The 19,878-nt window shown below is 40.6% G+C and overlaps 1 long non-coding RNA gene across 1 annotated transcript; it reads right to left on the reverse strand.

The window, feature by feature from the left end:
• Nucleotides 1–571: 571 nt before the first annotated feature.
• LOC124010009 lies at nt 572–2,529 on the reverse strand. Its single transcript, XR_006834346.1, has 4 exons — nt 1,599–2,529; nt 1,318–1,397; nt 916–989; nt 572–740 (listed from the first exon to the last, which is right to left on the reverse strand). It is a non-coding gene; the product is annotated as an uncharacterized LOC124010009 (long non-coding RNA).
• Between the last annotated feature and the right edge of the window lie 17,349 nt (nt 2,530–19,878).

Raw genomic sequence — 19,878 nt, forward strand, 5'->3', positions numbered from 1 at the left:
ACAGGAGAATGGACAGTGGGCAGTTATGCATACGTGTCACTACACGTCACTGTGATTAGAGTATGCAATCAGAACTACAATAGCAACCCCCCAATGAGGATAATTTAAGGCTATTGGAAGTCTTACTCTGTATGGCAGTTACTGGTTCTGTTGAAGGCCTACCAGTCATCCAGGAGTTGGTCTGCTCACCTGGTCGCAGCATCGTTCTACGGAGGTGCTTGTTGAGCAGATGGGTGAAACGACGCCATCTGGTGGGGGAAAACATTCAATCACTGTACCTCTATCCACGTCGAGTACTACACACCACACACATCTCTCTTCGCCCCAACCACATTTACATTTGTACATTTTAGTAATTTAGCAGACGCTCTTTTTCAGAGCGACTTACAGGAGCAAATAGGGTTAAATTCCAGATTTTTAGCACTTAGTCGGCTCAGGGATTTAACCAGCAACCTTTCGGTTACTCCTAGATATATTACTTTACCTCAAGGGGAAGAGGCTAGGAGTTTAAATGTTCTAAGTATTCAAACTAATTATAGAACCCTTGCTCTGTCACCTTTCCTGTGCCCCTCTTTCTCTCTCCAGGCCGCTGCAAGCCCCTCAACTCCCGCTGCTCCAACCGCAGGACTGCCAACTCCTTTGATTGGGTCTCCAATTCAAACTAACGCTCTGATAGGCTGGCCTGCAGAATGTTGGCCCCCCTAGCTTGAGTGACAGCTTCCTTCTGATAGTGGGAGACTCTAATAGAAGATGGTGACATGAGTCTATGTAAGTTTATATCAGACAACCTCACAACTAAGATCCCTCTCAGTTTCAGTATCTTTGTAGACAATGTCATGGATCCATTATTAAACCATATAGATGACTGTACCATAACATTAATGTATGAACAGATTTCAATGGTTGATCACTTACTGTGAGTGGCAGTATTGAAGCTCTGCTTCTTTCAGGTACATGAGGGTGGTCAGGTCAGAAACTGTCCGAGAGAGCTGGGGAGGAAGAAGAGGAAGATTGGACTGGTAAGAGCAGGTCAAAAATAAGATACACAATCACTGTTTTGATCCAATTCTGGGCAGGAAAGGCAAGGAGAAGCAATCTTGTGTACAAGGCCACTATGTAAGGGCTGGGTTGCCAGATGCAGCACCAGCGAAGACATCAGAGAATCCAATTGACTGGATGACATTGAATGGAACCATTGTAGCAGCAGCACCCACAACTCTCTTTCCACAATCTATGGAAAAGTGCACAAGAATCTTGAAACTGACCAAGAAATATGGGTTGAGTGGGACTGGATCAAGTAAGATAATTGACAGTCACCTTTTCTGTTATATGTTCACTCTCTGAGGATGAGGTGTAATTCTCTGTGGTCAGCTGTCATTCCACCATATCCTTCAGAACTGTGGAACATATTGATATATGGTCAGAGAATGCTGATGGACATCAAATCAAACATTAGGTTTGTATGTCAGTTGATCTTTCCAGATCAATAGGATGCATTGTTTGCATTACAACACATTTGCACAATTCTGGATTTTCTCTAGGTGTTTCCATCTCCTAGTCTAGTCTGACCTTTACTCTGTTCCAGCTGGCACTCCTACCTGGGTCTCTGTAACTCATCCCAAAATGTCTCCCTTAAATCAAGCCACTCTGCTAATTTGGACACTGAAGAGAGACAATCACAACATGTTGGCAAATATATTCACAAATAACTCATTATTCAAATGTAATAAATCCACAGATAATTCTGACAATTTACAGGTGTTGAAGACACCAGTGAATGGGTCATTTTGTGTACAATCTCTCTGGAACCATCCAGCGCGCATTTGACTATTCCACCTTTCCATTGCGTCTTTACTCGGAAGTTCTTATGGGAAAGTATTTAAACGACTTGTTGGAGGTTGCGATTGCTGTTGGCATAATTTTAAAACGTAAAATTGGCAAGAAACCTTGTCAGTACTTGCATGTATTTAGACTGAACACCGCGTCTGTCACAACGCTACCAAACGTTCTACTGAGTGTAGTCAGAGACGAAAGAGGCGAAGCGAGAGGTTTTTCTCGCCCACGAAAATATTTGTTTGTTCGGAGGTCACTAACCACGTTTCCATCCGACAATTTCAGGAAGATGAATTACATGGCGCATGAACAAAAAGTGACGACTCGGTTTATGGAAACATGAAATGACGGTAAAATTGTATAAATGCCGACATTCAATTTGTTCTTCAACATGGTGGGCTCTTTTTGTGTCGGTAAAATTAAATTATGGAGAAATGGCAGTGGGAACGCTTTTATGCGCAAATATTGATATAATAACTATCATATCGAAGTAAATTTGGAGTCACGCGATGATATGTTGTGTGGTCCTCGCACATCGACTCGCGAAAGCATGCAGATTATTAGGCTACAGATGAACTTCACAGGGTGGTGAGTGAGTTTGATGCTCCTTTCCAATAAATAGGTTCTTATTCTGACAAATCATCTCGTTTTTATCCAGAATAATCTCATAATGTAGGTAGCCTACCCGCACTGCGAGTTGTTGGCTAGAGCGCATGTGCCAAAACCAGTGTGGGCAAATTGGATAATCACTGGATGACGACTTCAATTGCACCATTGGACAATATAGCTTGGACTGTAGCCTGTAAAAGCCTAATCCTGCTCTTTTCCCGCGATCCATCAAACACATTTGGTGTGTCATCATAGTGGTCCCTGATTTGAGGTCAGACTTCCTCAGGCAGAACAAATATAAACTTGTGCCTTTTTTCAATGCTGATTTGAATGTCATTGAGAAAATAGAAGTTTAATTTTTTTCTGCAAACATGCTTTCTGAATATAAAAGTTATCCTCGAAGTAATAGTTTTTCAAAAGTATCTGTAATCTGATTACACAATTTTTGCTGGTAATGTAAAGTATTAAAATGACAGTTTTTTGTAATCCATTACAGCATATTAGAAGAGTGTCACATATTCCATTCACCCAGTTCAATGTAACAGCGTTGTAACAGCATTACAACATGATACTCAAATGTTACCTATACCCATCATGAGGTTGCTACAACCTATGAATGAAAGTTTACAACATAGGTGCACACAGGACAAGAGAAAAATTGAGGTGACACATGGACACAATGATATTCAATACCACCTTGCACACTCTTGCCTGCATCTAGCTGATATCTAGCTCTCTATCCACCGGATGTGTACCAAACTCACTAAAAGTGGCAGTAATAAAGCATCTCTTGAAAAAGCCAAACCTTGATCCAGAAAATATAAAAAACTATCGGCCTATATCGAATCTTCCATTCCTCTCAAAAATTTTAGAAAAGGCTGTTGCGCAGCAACTCACTGCCTTCCTGAAGACAAACAATGTATACGAAATGCTTCAGTCTGGTTTTAGACCCCATCATAGCACTGAGACTGCACTTGTGAAGGTGGTAAATGACCTTTTAATGGCATCAGACCGAGTCTCTGCATCTGTCCTCGTGCTCCTAGACCTTAGTGCTGCTTTTGATACCATCGATCACCACATTCTTTTGGAGAGATTGGAAACCCAAATTGGTCTACACGGACAAGTTCTGGCCTGGTTTAGATCTTATCTGTCGGAAAGATACCAGTTTGTCTCTGTGAATGGTTTGTCCTCTGACAAATCAACTGTAAATTTCGGTGTTCCTCAAGGTTCCGTTTTAGGACCACTATTGTTTTTACTATATATTTTACCTCTTGGGGATGACATTCGAAAACATAATGTTAACTTTCACTGCTATGCGGATGACACACAGCTGTACATTTCAATTAAACATGGTGAAAGTTTACTGTTGCCTGGGCTGTGGCTGTCTTAAATGTCTACTTCGTGCCACAGGTGAACACAGCGTTTGCGAGACAGACATGTTATCAACTGACACAGAAACTGGTGAGTAAGTGCAGCAATTTGTTACTCGTCGTCATTGACAAGCGGCTAAAGACAGTGACTTTGCTGGAGATAAAGACAATCAGATTAGAGATGCCATACTGGGCAAGTGTACGGAATATGTGCGCTGAAACCTATTGGAGGAGGGCCTTGGACTTGCATTGGCGCGGTCACGAGCTATCCGCACAGTGTGAAAGTACTGAAGTGCACATGTCCACAACGATAGCACGCCTTCTCTGATTGGTCTTTTCCTTCTGCATTCTGTCTCTGTCCCTTTTTGTGATATTTCCCCTCCTTTTTGAAAACCCGTACCTACACACATGGTGGATATTTGCGCTTCATTCCTTTCACATTGTGTGGCTAGTTCGTGACCGCGCTAATGTAAACCCAGTGGTCAGGGCACTCTAATTGGTTTCGGAAGTGGCGACCTGTTTGTTTTGAGCCTCACATTTTTTAGCAAAAAAATGTTTTGGGGGGTGAGCTTTCCTGTTTTTGGTATTAGTATGTGTCACATATCAGTTTGCAAACAATGTCAAATATATATATATTGTAATGACCTGACTAGATCATAAAGGAACAATTGTCCAGACAGGATTGAGTTTACAAATTTACGGTTTATTAACCCAACTTCACACAGGCCCGTTTGTCCGTGGCCCACGCCAAATAAATTAAGGATACCCTATAAACCAACCGTGCTCTTCTCTTGTGAAAGCCAGACATAAGAGGGAGAACAATTGCTAAACCTGGTCTTAACCAGTGTTGCCAACTCATTTTCTGGGTAAGTTGCAAAATTACATTGTGATGTCATTGCGTGATAACGTAAAATTGCGTGATTACGTAGAATACACAATAACGTTACTCAAATTGACTGGCCATCTCGGCCAAAAATATGATTTGACATTTATTCAGGTACAGACTCACACTATTTTCTGTACTTCTGGCTGTGCGATTTTAATTGAGACATGTTAATTGATGTTGTAAGTTCTGTTCAAGATCAAACATTCGTGACCGACTATATTCATTGGGTTTGGCTCGTCGAACGCATACTACTGCTGCTACAATCAGCCAACAATGATTTGCTATTTGCTGAAATTACCGCTGCCCTGCTGCGGATGTCACTCACAACGCACTTTTGCAGCCAGGCACGTGTGTTGTGACTGAGTGTGTGACAGAGAAAATCGTGTGTGTGTCATTTAGAGGTAAAATGCATGCATTTTAGTGTTTGAGTCACTTTACAAAAGTTGCTAAAATTTTCAAATACATTTTTAAAAGTAGCTATATTTGTTGCTAGGTGCTGTTTGAAAATAAAGTTGCTAAATCTAGCAACAAAAAGTGTTGGCAACTAATTTTCCGGGTAAGTTTGCTAGAGGCAGGTCGATTTGTTGCTAAAAGTTGCTAAATTACGTTATGTCATTGCGTGATGAAGACATTAAGTAATAATGTAAAACTCATTACGTATGATACACAATAACGTTACTCAAATTGACTGGCCATCTCAGGGAAAAATATGATTTGACATTTGTTAGTTTAGATTTGTTTGTTTATTATCATATATTTATTTGTAAAAGTATTATAAACACAACACATTTTATATGATCACATTTTTATTTGTAAACACAACCCATTGAATTATTGAACAATTTCACATTATTGAACAATTACATTTGATTTATTTTCTTTTTAACTAGTAAACCTACACATTCTGAACAATTATATTATATTTTATATTTTTTTAAGCAGTGTATTGGTAGTTAGTTAACATGCTACCTAACTGATCAACAATTATAGGTACAGGCTAATAACAAGGTATATATGCTATCTTATTGAACAAGCAACTTAACTCAAATAATGATGTATGCGCTAGGCATCTCTCACTAGTTCTCTCCAGGTTGTTGTGTTGCTTGGCTGGCTAGCTGCTCAATGGTTTCCTCCAGATATTGCCAACATTTCCGCACACACTGCAGTACACACTGCCACCATCAGCTGTGTGTCTCCGCCAGTTCCAGACAGTCCACTCCTTGCATACGTGCTGTAAATATGATGAATCATAGCTTGGCAAGGAAATCCTCCTTCATCTTCACTATCCAACTGCATTGTCACAGAGCTGGAACCAGCAGTAGAGGGTGTATTGGCCTTAAAGCTGTATGCTGCTGTGGGGCCAAACTGCTGCAGAACTTCACTTGGTAGTACCATAAATCCAGAGAATGCCACACTTTGATGACAAAAATATTTTTGCCCACAAAGTGTTCAAGTAGGCACAGCACAACACAACAATGTGAGTCCAAAAATGTATTGTATGCTGCTGCATAAATTATGAAATACGCCAGGGAGATATGTATACTGTAGCTACTAAAGTAATACTAAGTGTATGTTGTGTAGTAAGCTGTTAGTAGCCCACTTGCCTCACCATAATAATTAGGTCAATATTCACCTATTGATTTCCCCTACTGTTCTGACATGTAGCCTATAACCTGTTTTTGACAAATGTAATCGTTGAATATTGTAATAGCTTTCATTGTCTGCTTTTATGTCACCTTTATTTAACCTACGGTTCTGACTTGGTGTACAGGGAGAACACTGTAAGAATGACCATGTTCTGAATTCTGTCTCTGTACATTTCAAAAGTACGGAACAAATAATTATATTGACTACGTCCGTCCTAGCTCGCTCATTAATGTCTTAATCAAAATTACATATGGCCTTTTATTGATCCTTCTGTAGCTCAGTTGGTAGAGCATGGCGCTTGTAACGCCAGGGTAGTGGGTTCGATCCCCGGGACCACCCATACGTAGAATGTATGCACACATGACTGTAAGTCGCTTTGGATAAAAGCGTCTGCTAAATGGCATATATTATTATTATTATTATTATTAAGCCCCAAAATTGCCCTCACTAGAAGCATGTGTTTCAGACATAAGGAAGTGGATGGCTGCAAACGTTCTACGTTTAAACTCGGACAAAACAGAGATGCTTGTTCTAGGTCCCAAGAAACAAAGAGATCTTCTGTTGAATCTGACAATTAATCTTAATGGTTGAACAGTCGTCTCAAATAAAACTGTGAAGGACCTCGGCGTTACTCTGGACCCTGATCTCTCTTTTGAAGAACATATCAAGACCATCAGGACCGCTTTTTTCCATCTACATAACATTGCAAAAATGTCCAAAAATTAATCCATGATTTTGTCACTTCTAGGTTAGACTACTGCAATGCTCTACTTTCTGGCTACCCGGATAAAGCACTAAATAAACTTCAGTTAGTGCTAAATACGGCTGCTAGAATCCTGACTAGAACCAAAAAATGTGATCATATTACTCCAGTGCTAGCCTCCCTACACTGGCTCCCTGTCAAAGCAAGGGCTGATTTCAAGGTTTTACTGCTAACCTACAAAGCATTCCATGGGCTTGCTCCTACCTATCTCTCTGATTTGGTCCTGCCATACATACCTACACGTACGCTACGGTCCCTAGAATTTCTAAGCAAACAACTGGAGGGAGGGCTTTCTCCTATAGAGCTCCATTTTTATGGAACGGTCTGCCTACCCATGCCAGAGATGCAAATTCGGTCTCAACCTTTAAGTCTTTACTGAAGACGTATCTCTTCAGTGGGTCATATGATTGAGTGTAGTCTGGCCCAGGAGTGGGAAGGTGAACGGAAAGGCTCTGGAGCAACGAACCGCCCTTGCTGTCTCTGCCTGGCCGGTTCCCCTCTTTCCACTGGGATTCTCTGCCTCTACCCCTATTACAGGGGCTGAGTCACTGGCTTACTGGGGCTCTCATACCGTCTCTGGGAGGGGTGCGTCACCTGAGTGGGTTGATTCACTAATGTGGTCATCCTGTCTGGGTTGGCGCCCCCCCCCCCCCCCCTTGGATTGTGCCGTGACGGAGATCTTTGTGGGCTATACTTAGCCTTGTCTCAGGATGGTAAGTTGGTGGTTGAAGATATCCCTCCAGTGGTGTGGGGGCTGTGCTTTGGCAAAGTGGGTGGGGTTATATCCTTCCTGTTTGGCCCTGTCCGGGGGGTGTCCTCAGATGGGGCCACAGTGTCTCCTGACCCCTCATGTCTCAGCCTCCAGTATTTATGCTGCAGTAGTTTGTGTCGGGAGGCTAGGGTCAGTTTGTTATATTATATTGTTATATCTGGAGTATATCTGGAGTACTTCTCCTGTCCTATTCGGTGTCCTGTGTGAATTTAAGTGTGCTCTCTCTACTTCTCTCTTTCTTTTTCTCTCTCGGAGGACCTGAGCCCTAGGACCATGCCTCAGGACTACCTGACATGATGACTCCTTGCTGTCCCCAGTCCACCTGGCCGTGCTGCTGCTCCAGTTTCAACTGTTCTGCCTCATTATTATTCGACCATGCTGGTCATTTATGAACATTTGAACATCTTGGCCATGTTCTGTTATAATCTCCACCCGGCACAACCAGAAGAGGACTGGCCACCCCACATAGCCTGGTTCCTCTCTAGGTTTCTTCCTAAGTCTTGGCCTTTCTAGGGAGTTTTTCCTAGCCACCGTGCTTCTACACCTGCATTGCTTGCTGTTTGGGGTTTTAGGCTGGGTTTCTGTACAGCACTTTGAGATAACAGCTGATGTACGAAGGGCTATATAAATACATTTGATTTGATTTGATATGGGGTGTAATCATTAGTCCAACAGTTACAAACAAGTTTCTATTGGACATATTCAGGTATGTTTATCCCCATTTTGTTTTCCGTTTTAAGAAATCTTTTTCTACAGAATCGGCGGAATGAATACACCCCTGATCACGCTTAAACACAGTTCACTTTCATAGCAGCCACGTTGTTTTCCTTTTCGCAACTATGCTCTCCTCTTACCTTGTCTAGTTCGCTTGTGGACTTCAGTGCACAACACATCAGCTGTATGTGACCAGGCGAAAAAAGATTTCCAAGCCAAACCGCTACACACAGCCTACATTGTTGTCACCATATTAGCTTAAGTAATGTCGTAGTCAGCATAGCTAATAGAACTAATGCGTTAGTAAACCCGCTACAATCATGCATTACAGTGTACAGTCAGTAAGCAGTTACACCGGTGGGCCCCAGTTGCAATAAATTAGTAAAACCAAAAGCATACCTTGACTTGGAAGAGTTCCAGTGTTTTATTGGATGGGCATAGCCAGCTAGCTAACATAACATCCCTTTGTTTGAGCAGGGCGTTTCAGTAGACTAAACTAGCTAGCTGCATTTGCTAGCTATGTAATTGAAACTCCTTCATTTTTGGAAGAAATTCATTTGTTCTAAACGGTTGTCTACTGTCTTTCTCCCCCTTTGAGTCAACTACTCACCACATGTTTTGCACTGCAGTGCTATCCCAGCTGTAGTTTATGCTTTCAGTGCTGGATACATTTTCTGATCCTTTGATTGGGTGGACATGTCAGTTCATTGAGTGCAAGAGCTCTGATGGGTTGGAGGACGTCCCCTGGAAGTTGTCATTATTACTGTATAACATGTTGACTAGACCGCTTGCGCGCGTGTGTCCGCCATTGCGCACATGTTGATTTTGTCCACCCACACCAGACATGATCAGGAGGACACTCAGGTTGAAATATCAAAACTAATTCTGAACCAACTATATTAATTTCGGGACAGGTCGTAAAGCATTAAACATTAATGGCAATTTAGCTAGATAGCTTGCTGTTGCTAGCTAATTTGTCCTGGGATATAATCATTGGGTTGTTATTTGACCTGAAATGCACAAGGTCCTCTACTCCACTGATAAAAGGGTAAACTGAGTTTGTTTCTAGTAATCTCTCCTCCTTCAGGCTTCTTCTTCTTTGGACTTTATATGGCGGTTGGCAACCAACTTTAAGGTGCATTACCACTACCAACTGGACTGGAGTGTGGACCCCAGTTCATATTTTAATCACCCACGTGGGTATATGCCCCTAAAAACAATGAGGAGATGGGAGAGGCAGGACTTGCAATGCGTCATAAATAGAATCAAGTTCTATTTTAACACCTGTCTACGCAGGAGCCAAAAATGACCAGCATGGTCAAATATGCTGGTCATTTTTGGCTCAATGATTGAATAACATCTATGTGTAAATTTATTTTGCAACACTTGCGCGACGCGAGTGGTGTGGTCAGCATGTAAGTCTATAGAAGGGGGTGAGAACCATGAGCCTCCTAGGTTTTGTATTGAAGTCAATGTACCCAAAGGAGGACAGAAGCCAGCTGTCCTCTGGCTACACTATGGTGCTAAACTACAGAGTGCTGTTGAGGCTACTGTAGACCTTCTTTCCAAATTATGTGTTTAATCAGTTATTTGGTGACGTGATTATATTTAGTATAGTTTTATCTAGAAAATAATAACTTTTAAAATGTTTTACCATTTTTATTTGAATGAAATTCACTGAGGAGGATGGTCCTCCCCTTCCTCCTTTGAGGAGCCTCCACTGTTGGACCCCGTGCTTGACTTGGATCAGCATCAACAGAGTGGAGACTGAAACGCCTACACCAGTAGAAATGCACTTTTTCGAGCTGAAAGACAATGGCTATGATGTTGCAGAACAATTTAAGTCAATAAGTAATCGTTTTATTGACTTAGTGACAAACAGAAAATTTGTGCCAACAATGCGTCTTTTCCTCAGTGGTGGAAAAAGTATAAAATTGTCATACTTGAGTAATAGTAAAGATGCCTGAAAAGAAAATTACTCAAGTGAAATTCACCCAGTAAAATACTACTTGAGTAAAAGTCTAAAAACATTTGGTATTAAATATACTTAAATATCAAAAGTAAAAGTATAAATTATTTCACATTCCTTATATTAAACAAACCAGATGGCACAATTTTCTATTTTCTATTATTTACGGATAGCCAGGGGCACACTCTAACACTCAGACATAATTTACAAACAAGCATTTGTGTTTATTGAGACCGCCAGACCAGTGATGTTCTCTTGATAAGTGTGAATTGGACCATTTTCCTGTCCTGACTACTTTTGGATGTCAATGATGTGTATGGAGTAAAAAGTACCCCAAAAAAGTAAGTATTATTTTGTTTAGGAATGTAGTGGAGTAAAAGGCAAAGTTGTCAAAAAATATAAATAGTAAAGTACAGATATATATTTTAAAATACTTATGTAGTACTTTAAAATATTTTTACTTAAGTACTTTACACCACTGCTTTTCCTATGAAAAGACATGCACTTTTATTTTTAGCCTACATTTAGTTTCAGGGCTGGGTTTTATTTTAATCGTACCACCCACCAGCACGGCATTGTTTACTAATCAGAACCACCTGCAAAGTTTGCGAGTTGCGACTGAGCTGATCATATTTGTCTGCAGCAAAGATGGTGGATAAATAAAGATATTTCACTCAGGCGTTTACCATTTAAAAATGTTTGTCAGTTTCGAAGGACACATGGCCCTCGACCTTTGCATCTCCCGTGTCCGTACGGGAGTTGCAGCGATGAGACAAGAGTGTACCTACTACCAATTGGATACCACGTAAATGGGGAGAAAAAGGGGTAAAAAAAAAGATTTTCTTTCACTGGAACTAAGGCCTGAAATATAAAAAACAATCCCAGACTATTATTCCTCCTCCACCAAACTTTACAGTTGGCAATATGCATTGGGGCAGGTACCATCTCCTGGCATCTGCCAAACCCAGATTTGTCCGTCGGACTACCAGACGGTGAAGCATGATTCATCACTCCAGAGAACTCGTTTCCACTGCTCCGGAGTCCAATGACTGCTTGCTTTGCACCACTCCAGCCGACGCTTGGAATTGCGCATGGTGATCTTAGGCTTGTGTGCAGCTGCTCGGCCATGGAAACCCAGACAAACTGTTCTTGTGCTGACAATGCTTCCAGAGTGTTGCAACCGAGAACAGAATATTTTTACACGCTACGTGCTTCAGCACTTGGCAGTGCCATTCTGTGAGCTTGTGTGGCCTACCACTTCACGGCTGAGCCATTTTTGCTCGTATATGTTTCCATTTCACAATGTCAGCAGTTACATTTGACCAGGGTAGCTCTAGCAGGGCAGAAATTTGATGAACTGACTTGTTGGAAAGGTGGCGGTACCATGTTGAAAGTCACTGAGCTCTTGAATAAAACCATTCTACTGCCAATGACTATGGAGATTGCATGGCTGTGTGCCAAATCCACTTATGTGAAGAGGTGACCACATACTTTTGTATATATAGTGTATGTAATAGGCAATTGATAAACACTATATATATATATATATATATATATATATATATATATATATATATATATATATATATATATATATATATATATATAGTACCAGTCCAAAGTTTGTACACACCTACTCATTCAAGGGTTTTTCTTTATTTTGTACTATTTTCTACATTGTAGAATAATAGTGAAGACATCAAAACTATGAAATAACACACATGGAATCATGTAGTATCCAAAGAAAACTGTTAAACATATCAAAATATATTTTTGATTTTAGATTCTTCAAAGTAGCCACCCTTTGCCTTGATGACAGCTTTGCACACTCTTGGCATTACTCTCAAACTGCTTCACCTGGAATGCTTTTCCAACAGTCTTGAAGGAGTTCCCACATATGCCGAGCACTTGTTGGCTGCTTTTCCTTCACTCTGCGGTCCAACTCATCCCAAACCATCTCAATTGGGTTGAGGTCGGGTGATTGTGGAGGCCAGGTCATCTGATACAGCCCTCCATCACTCTCCTTCTTGGTCAAATAGCCCTTACACAACTTGGAGGTGTGTTGGGTCATTGTCCTGTTGAAAAACAAATGATAGGCCCACTAAGCCCAAACCAGATGGGATGGCGTATCACTGCAGAATGCTGTGGTAGCCATGCTGGTTAAGTGTGCCTTGAATTCTAAATAAATCACTGGCAGTGTCACCAGCAAAGCACCATCACACCTCCTCCTCCATGCTTCACGGTGGGAACCACACATGCAGAGATCCTCAGTTCACCTACTCTGCATCTCACAAAGACACGGCGGTTGGAACCAACATCTCAAATTTGAACTCATCAAACCAAAGGACTGATTTCCACCACTAAAGTCCATTGCTCGTGTTTCTTGGCCCAAGCAAGTCTTTTCTTCTTATTGGTGTCCTTTAATAATGGGTTCTTTGCAGCAATTCGACCATGAAGGCCTGATTCACGCAGTCTCTTCTGAACAGATGATGTTGAGATGTGTCCGTTACTTGAACTCTGGGAAGCATTTATTTGGGCTGCAATTTCTAAGGCTAGTAACTCTAATGAACTTAAGCTCTGCAACACAGTTAACTCTCTCTTCCTGTGGCGGTCCTCATGAGAGCCAGTTTCATCATAGCGCTTGATCGTTTTTGCAACTGCACTTGAAGAAACTTTCATAAGTTCTTGACATTTTCCGGATTGACTGACCTTCATGTCTTAAAGTAATGATGGACTGTCGTTTCTCTTTGCTTATTTGAGCTGTTCTTGCCATAATATGGACTTGGTCTTTAACGAAATAGGGCTATCTTCTAGATACCACGCTTACCTTTTTATTACACAACTAATTGGCTCACAAGCATTAAGAAGAGAAGAAATAACACAAATTAACTTTTTATAAGGCACATCTGTTAATTGAAATGCATTCCAGATGACTACCTCGTGAAGCTGGTTGAGAGAATGCCAAGGGTGTGCAAAGCTGTCATCCAGGCAAAGAATGGCTACCTTGAAGAATCAAAAATATATTTGGATTTGTTTAACATTTCTTTGGTTACTACATGATTCCATATGTGTTATTTCATCATTTCGATGTCTTCACTATTATTCTACAATGTATTAAACAGTAGAACTAAAGAAAAACCCTTGAATGAGTAGGTGTGTCCAAACTTTTGACTGGTGCTCTATATACAAGGCATTCGAAAAGTTTTCAGACCCCTTCCCTTTGTACATATCTTGTTACACTAAATTAAATGTTTTTCCCCATCATTCTACACACAGTACCCCATAATGACAAAGAGAAAATTGAAATATCACATTTACATATGTATTCAGACCCTTTACTCAGTACTTTGTTGAAGCACTTTTGGCTGTGATTACAGCCTCGAGTCTTCTTGGATATGACGCTATAATCTTGGCACACTTGTATTTGGGGAGTTTCTCTCACTCTTCTCTGCAGATCCTCTCAAGCTCTGGCAGGTTGGATGGGGTGCGTTGCTGCACAGCTATTTTCAGGTCTCTCCACAGATGTTCGATCGGGTTCAAGTCCGGGCTCTGGCTGGGCCACTCAAGGACATTCAGAGACTTGTCCCGAAGCCACTCCTGTGTTGTCTTGGCTGTGTGCTTAGGGTCATTGTCCTTTTAGAAGGTGAACCTTCGCCCCAGTCTGAGGTCCTGAAAGCTCTGGAGCAGGTTTTCATCAAGGATCTCTCTGTACTTCGCTCCATTCATCTTACCCTCGATCCTGACTAGTCATGCCAAAGAGTTCAGTCTTGGTTTCATCAGAACAGACTATCTTGTTTCTCATGGTCTGAGAGTCCTTTGGGTGCCATTTGGAAAACTCCAAGCGGGCTGTCATGTGCCTTTTTAATGAGGAGTGGCTTCCGTCTGGCCACTCTACCACAAAAGCCTGATTAGTAGAGTGCTACAGAGATGGTTGTCCTTCTGTAAGGTTCTCCCATTTCAACAGAGGAATTCTGGAGCTCTGACAGAGCGACCATCGGGTTCTTGGTCACCTCCCTGACCAAGGCTCTTCTCCCCCGATTGCTCAGTTTGACTGGGCAGTCAGCTCCAGGAAGAGTCTTGTTGGTTCCAAACTTCTTCCGTTAAAGAATGATGGAGGACCACTGTGTTCTTGGGGACCCTCAATGCTGTAGACATTTTTTGCTACCCTTTCCTAGATCTGTGCCTCGACACAATCCTGTCTTGGAGCTCTACGGACAATTCCTTCAACCTCATGGCTTGGTTTTTGCTCTGACATGCACTAACTGTGGGATCTTATATAGACAAGTATTTGCCTTTCCGAATCAAGTCCAATCAATTTAATTTACCACAGGTGGACTCCAATCAAGTCGTAGGAACATCACAAGGATGATCAATGGAAACAGGATACACTTGAGCTCAGTTTCAAGCCTCATAGCAAAGGGTCTGAATTCTTTCTTTAATAAGACATTTCTGTTTGTTGTATTGTGTGTAGATTGACGAGGACAAATTTGATCAATTTTAGAATAAGGCTGTTATGTAACAAAATGTGGAAAAAGGGAAGGGGTCTGAGTACTTCCCGAATGCACTGTAAATTTGCTACTGCTTGACAAAGAAAATTCTCGGTCAACCAACAGCTTATCGACCAAACAATCGACCAGTCGACTAATTGGGATCAGCCCTATCTGTCTTTTTCTCTCTCTCTGTCTGTCTTTATCTCTGCCTCTGTCTCTCTCTCTCTGTCTCGTTCTGTCGGTCTCTGTCTGTCTCTCCATCTATTTGTGTCTGTTTCTCTTTGCCTGCATTTCTCTCTCTCTCTCTCTCTCTCTCTCTCTCTCTCTCTCTCTCTCTCTCTCTCTCTCTCTCTCTCTCTCTCTCTCTCTCTCTCTCTCTCTCTCTCTCTCTCTCTGTCTGTTTATCTTTCTCTGTCTCACTTTCTGTTTCTCTTGTGATCAACAATAACCAACCTTGGCCTTGGGTCCTATGTGATTCTTCTTTGTAATTGCCTTTATTCTCTCTGTCTAGGTAATATCAGCATCTGCAATGATGACCTGACATTCAGGAACATGAACATGAGCGAGATCCTAGAATCGTCCTGCAGTGACACGGAAGGAAAGGAGAGTGAAGAGAAGGAAGCACTAAGGGTGGTCACACCCTAGTGGATTCCTACCTACTCGAATACCCCAACAACATCCTGTCGGTCTCCATGCCAGACCTATCTCAGCTCACACTCTCCTCCCATGATACCTCTGGTTTACTAACAGACAAACAACCAGTGAACTTCTACAAACTTGTTTATTTGTCTGGATGGAGTTGTATTGATACCAAATACACTTTTTTAATATCTCCTTATATTACCTAACCAAACAGGTGACACGAGTTCCATTCCAAGCCCTGGCCATGGTGGAGCCAGACAGAGTACCCTCCAACATCACAAGACCACATCATCACAAGACCACATCATCACAAAAGGTCAATCTCACAGTAAATATAGGTCTAACTTTGTTAATTCCCTGACCAAAATTCCCTGACAACTAGACACCAGTTGACTGCACAAGGCAGTAAAGCATTATAATGATTAAGCAAAGGGTGGCTATTTGAAGAATCTCAAATATATAATATATTTTGATTTGTTTAAAACTTTTTTGTTTAGTATATTATTCCATGTGCTATTTCATAGTTTTGATGTCACTATTATTCTACAATGTAGAAAATAGTTTAAAAAAAAGAAAAACCCTTGAATGAGTAGGTGTTCTAAAACTTTTGACCAGTTTTGTATATATAATTTATAAATCCAAAAAATGTGTACACGTTTGAGCATGTGTTCATTCGGCTTTTGGATTCTTTTGTTTGTTTTCAGCAAAAATTAGATTGAGCAATAAAAGCCCCTCTTTTTTTCCATAGGTTTCCAATGCTCCTAACATGCTATGTTAATTCTCCTAACCTGCAGCGTAAATTCTTCCAAAATGCTACGAAAAATTGAATCTGACATTATTTTGGCAAAAGCTGGTTACTTTCTAGCCATGACCTGTGAAACGTAGTTATGTAAATGATTGACAGCTTGTTGTCGTTTCAAACCTTTTGTGTTCTGATAAAAAATAATAATAATTAGTCTACAGATTAATAGGAAGTCAGTCACATAGCTTACTAGTTTACTAAGGAAATATATTTTTTAAGCTACTTTAAAAAAAGCTAATAATATATTGTTTTTAAACATTTAATTGTTGACATTGACATCCACAATGTTAGACAAAAAAAGGTTATTTTGCAAGACAAACTAAACCACCATTGTTGTTGGCATTTGATATTCCAAAAACAGTTTAATTGAATAACAGTTAGACTGTAGTGTAAATAATAACAGACACATTTCTATTTCCCACACAACAAAATGTAAAGAACACATGACGTCTTTTACGTCTTAATCTGGTTGGGTCTGGTTATAAAATGTCCTGACCAGATTTCAACAAGTAAAAGACGTCGTTATCGTCAAATGCCCACTGGGTTGTTAATTGTTGTGTTTGTTTTTCCCATCCCTGTAGGACTGCATAAGAACCGCATAACTGATTCGAGGCTGAGGAAGACATACCTGCAGCCACTGGTTTGAATTTATTTTATTTGAGAAAGTGTTTTTGACTACATTAATTTTCTCCGTTGGTCCAGTGTCCATTCAAATTAGTAACATCTAGCAGAGTGTGTGAATGATGAGGTCACTTGAACTGTTGGTATAGGAAATTCATTTAAAGCGGATTTCCACTGCTCTAGTCTAGTGGTACATTTCTGTTGTGCATAGGACATTGAGATGAAGGAAAAACAATATTCATAAAAACAACAATACAATTATTATTTGATAGAAAATACATTTATTTTTCAGGACAGAAGAGGAAATATATGAGCGAATCAGAGGACAAGGAGTCAGAACCAGGTTCTAAAGAATATGTTTTCAAGTTTCAGTCAATCAATTTATGAGGGCCATTCATATTCTACATACAGTTGAAGTAGGAAGTTTACATACACTTAGGTTGGAGTCATTAATACTCATTTTTCAACCACTCCACAAATTTCTGGTTCACTAACTATAGTTTTGGCAAGTTGGGTTGGACATCTACTTTGTGCATGACACAAGTAATTTTTCCAGCAATTGTTTACAGACAGATTATTTCACTTATAATTCACTGTATCACAATTCCAGTGGGTCAGAAGTTTACATACACTATGTTGACTGTGCCTTTAAACAGATCGGAAAATTTCATGAAATTATGTCATGGCTTTAGAAGCTTCTGATTTACATAATTTGAGTCAATTGGAGGTGTACCTGTTGATTGGAGGTGTACCTGTTGATGTATTTCAAGGCCTACCTTCAAACTCACTGCCTCTTTGCTTGACATCATGGGAAAATCAAAAGAAATCAGCCACGACTTCAGAAAATAAATTGTAGACCTCCACACATCTGGTTCATCCTTGGGAGCAATTTTCAAATGCCTGAAGGTACCACGCTAATCTATTCAAACAATAGTACGCAAGTATAAACACCATGGGACCACGCAGCCATCATACCGCTCAGGAAGGAGACGCATTCTGTGTCCTAGAGATGAACGTACTTTGGCGCGAAAAGTGCAAATCAATCTCAGAACAACAGCAAAGGACCGTGTGAAGATGCTGGAGGAAACAGGTACAAAAGTATCTATATCCACAGTCAAACGAGTCCTATATCAATATAACCTGAAAGGCTGCTCAGCAAGGAAGAAGTCACTGCTCCAAACCCACCATAAAAAAGCCAGACTACGGTTTGCAACTGCACATGGGGACAAAAATCGTACTTTTTGGAGAAATGTCCTCTGTTCTGATGAACCAAAAATAGAACTGTTTGGCCATAATGACCATCATTATGTTTGGAGGAAAAAGGGCTTGCAAACCGAAGACACCATCCCAACCGTGAAGCACGGGGGTGGCAGCATCATGTTGTGTGGGTGCTGTGCTGCAGTAGGGACTGCTGCACTTCACAAAATAGATGGCATCATGAGGCAGAAAAATGATGTGGATATATTGAAGCAACATCTCAAGACATCAGTCAGGAAGTTAAAGCTTGGTCACAAACGGGTCTTCCAAATGGACAATGACCCCAAGCATACTTCCAAAGTTGTGGAAAAATGGCTTAAGGACAACCAAGTCAAGGTATTGGAGTGGCCATCACAAAGCCCTGAACTCAATCCCATAGAAATGTGTGGGAAGAACTGAAAAAGCATGTGCGAGCAAGGATGCCTACAAACCTGACTTAGTTACACCAGCTCTGTCAGGAGGAATGGGCCAAAATTCACCCAACTTATTGTGGGAAGTTTGTGGAAGGCTACCCGAAACGTTTGACCCAAGTTAAACAATTTAAAGGCAATGCTACCAAATACTAATTGAGTGCATGTAAGCTTCTGACCCACTGGGAATGTGATGAAAGAAACCATTTTTTTCTTTTTTAATTCGGGCATTTCACGTTCTTAAAATAAAGTGGTGATCCAAACTGACCTAAGACAGAGAATTTTTACTAGTATTAAATGTCAGCAATTGTGAAAAACAGAGTTTAAATGTATTGGCTAAGGTGTATGTAAATTTCCGACTTCAACTGTAGATGTTCACTTGACAATTATTATTTTAATTGTGTCATGCCAATTTTGAGCAGAATTCATTGTGACTCATTTGTTTTAAGGTCCAGAGAACAAGGTGCAAGGGGAAAATAACAAGGTATGGGCACATTTTGCAATCCATTTACAAGCTGAAGTTAGCAATACAGATACTTTGAACTGGTTATAGGTGAGGATGGTTTGACTAAACCCCCCATATAATTACAGTAATTTGTATGTATGTTCTACCCATTATGTTTATATTACAGAACCACACATATTTGTACTTTCTCAGGGTAATCCTCCCCCCTCTTCCAAGTGCAAATCCAACTCCTGTGTAAGTTTGGCTGTATTTACACAGGCAACCCAATGCTGATATTTGTTTCACTTATTTTTTTTTTTTTTTACCAATCAGATAAATTCTTTAGCCAATAATTGGGAAATAAATCAGAATCTGTCTGCCTGTGTAAACTCAGCCTATCCTTTTCTGAAACCTGAAGACTCATTAGGTCCCAGAGCTTGAGTCACACAGACGCCTACAGTCAAGGGTTAAATACCTGATCGGTCACATCGAGTCAATTGGATATTATATGTGGTTATAAATTGTGTGACAGATCCTCTTCTACACTGTGTTTGTCAGATGCTAACCATGGCAGACATGAAAAACCTGGGAGGACTTGGCGATAAAAATCTGATCTGATATATTATGACACAAAGGCAAAGAAAAAAC

This window comes from Oncorhynchus gorbuscha, linkage group LG02 (assembly GCF_021184085.1).
Source record: "Oncorhynchus gorbuscha isolate QuinsamMale2020 ecotype Even-year linkage group LG02, OgorEven_v1.0, whole genome shotgun sequence".
Classification (NCBI taxonomy): domain Eukaryota; kingdom Metazoa; phylum Chordata; class Actinopteri; order Salmoniformes; family Salmonidae; genus Oncorhynchus; species Oncorhynchus gorbuscha.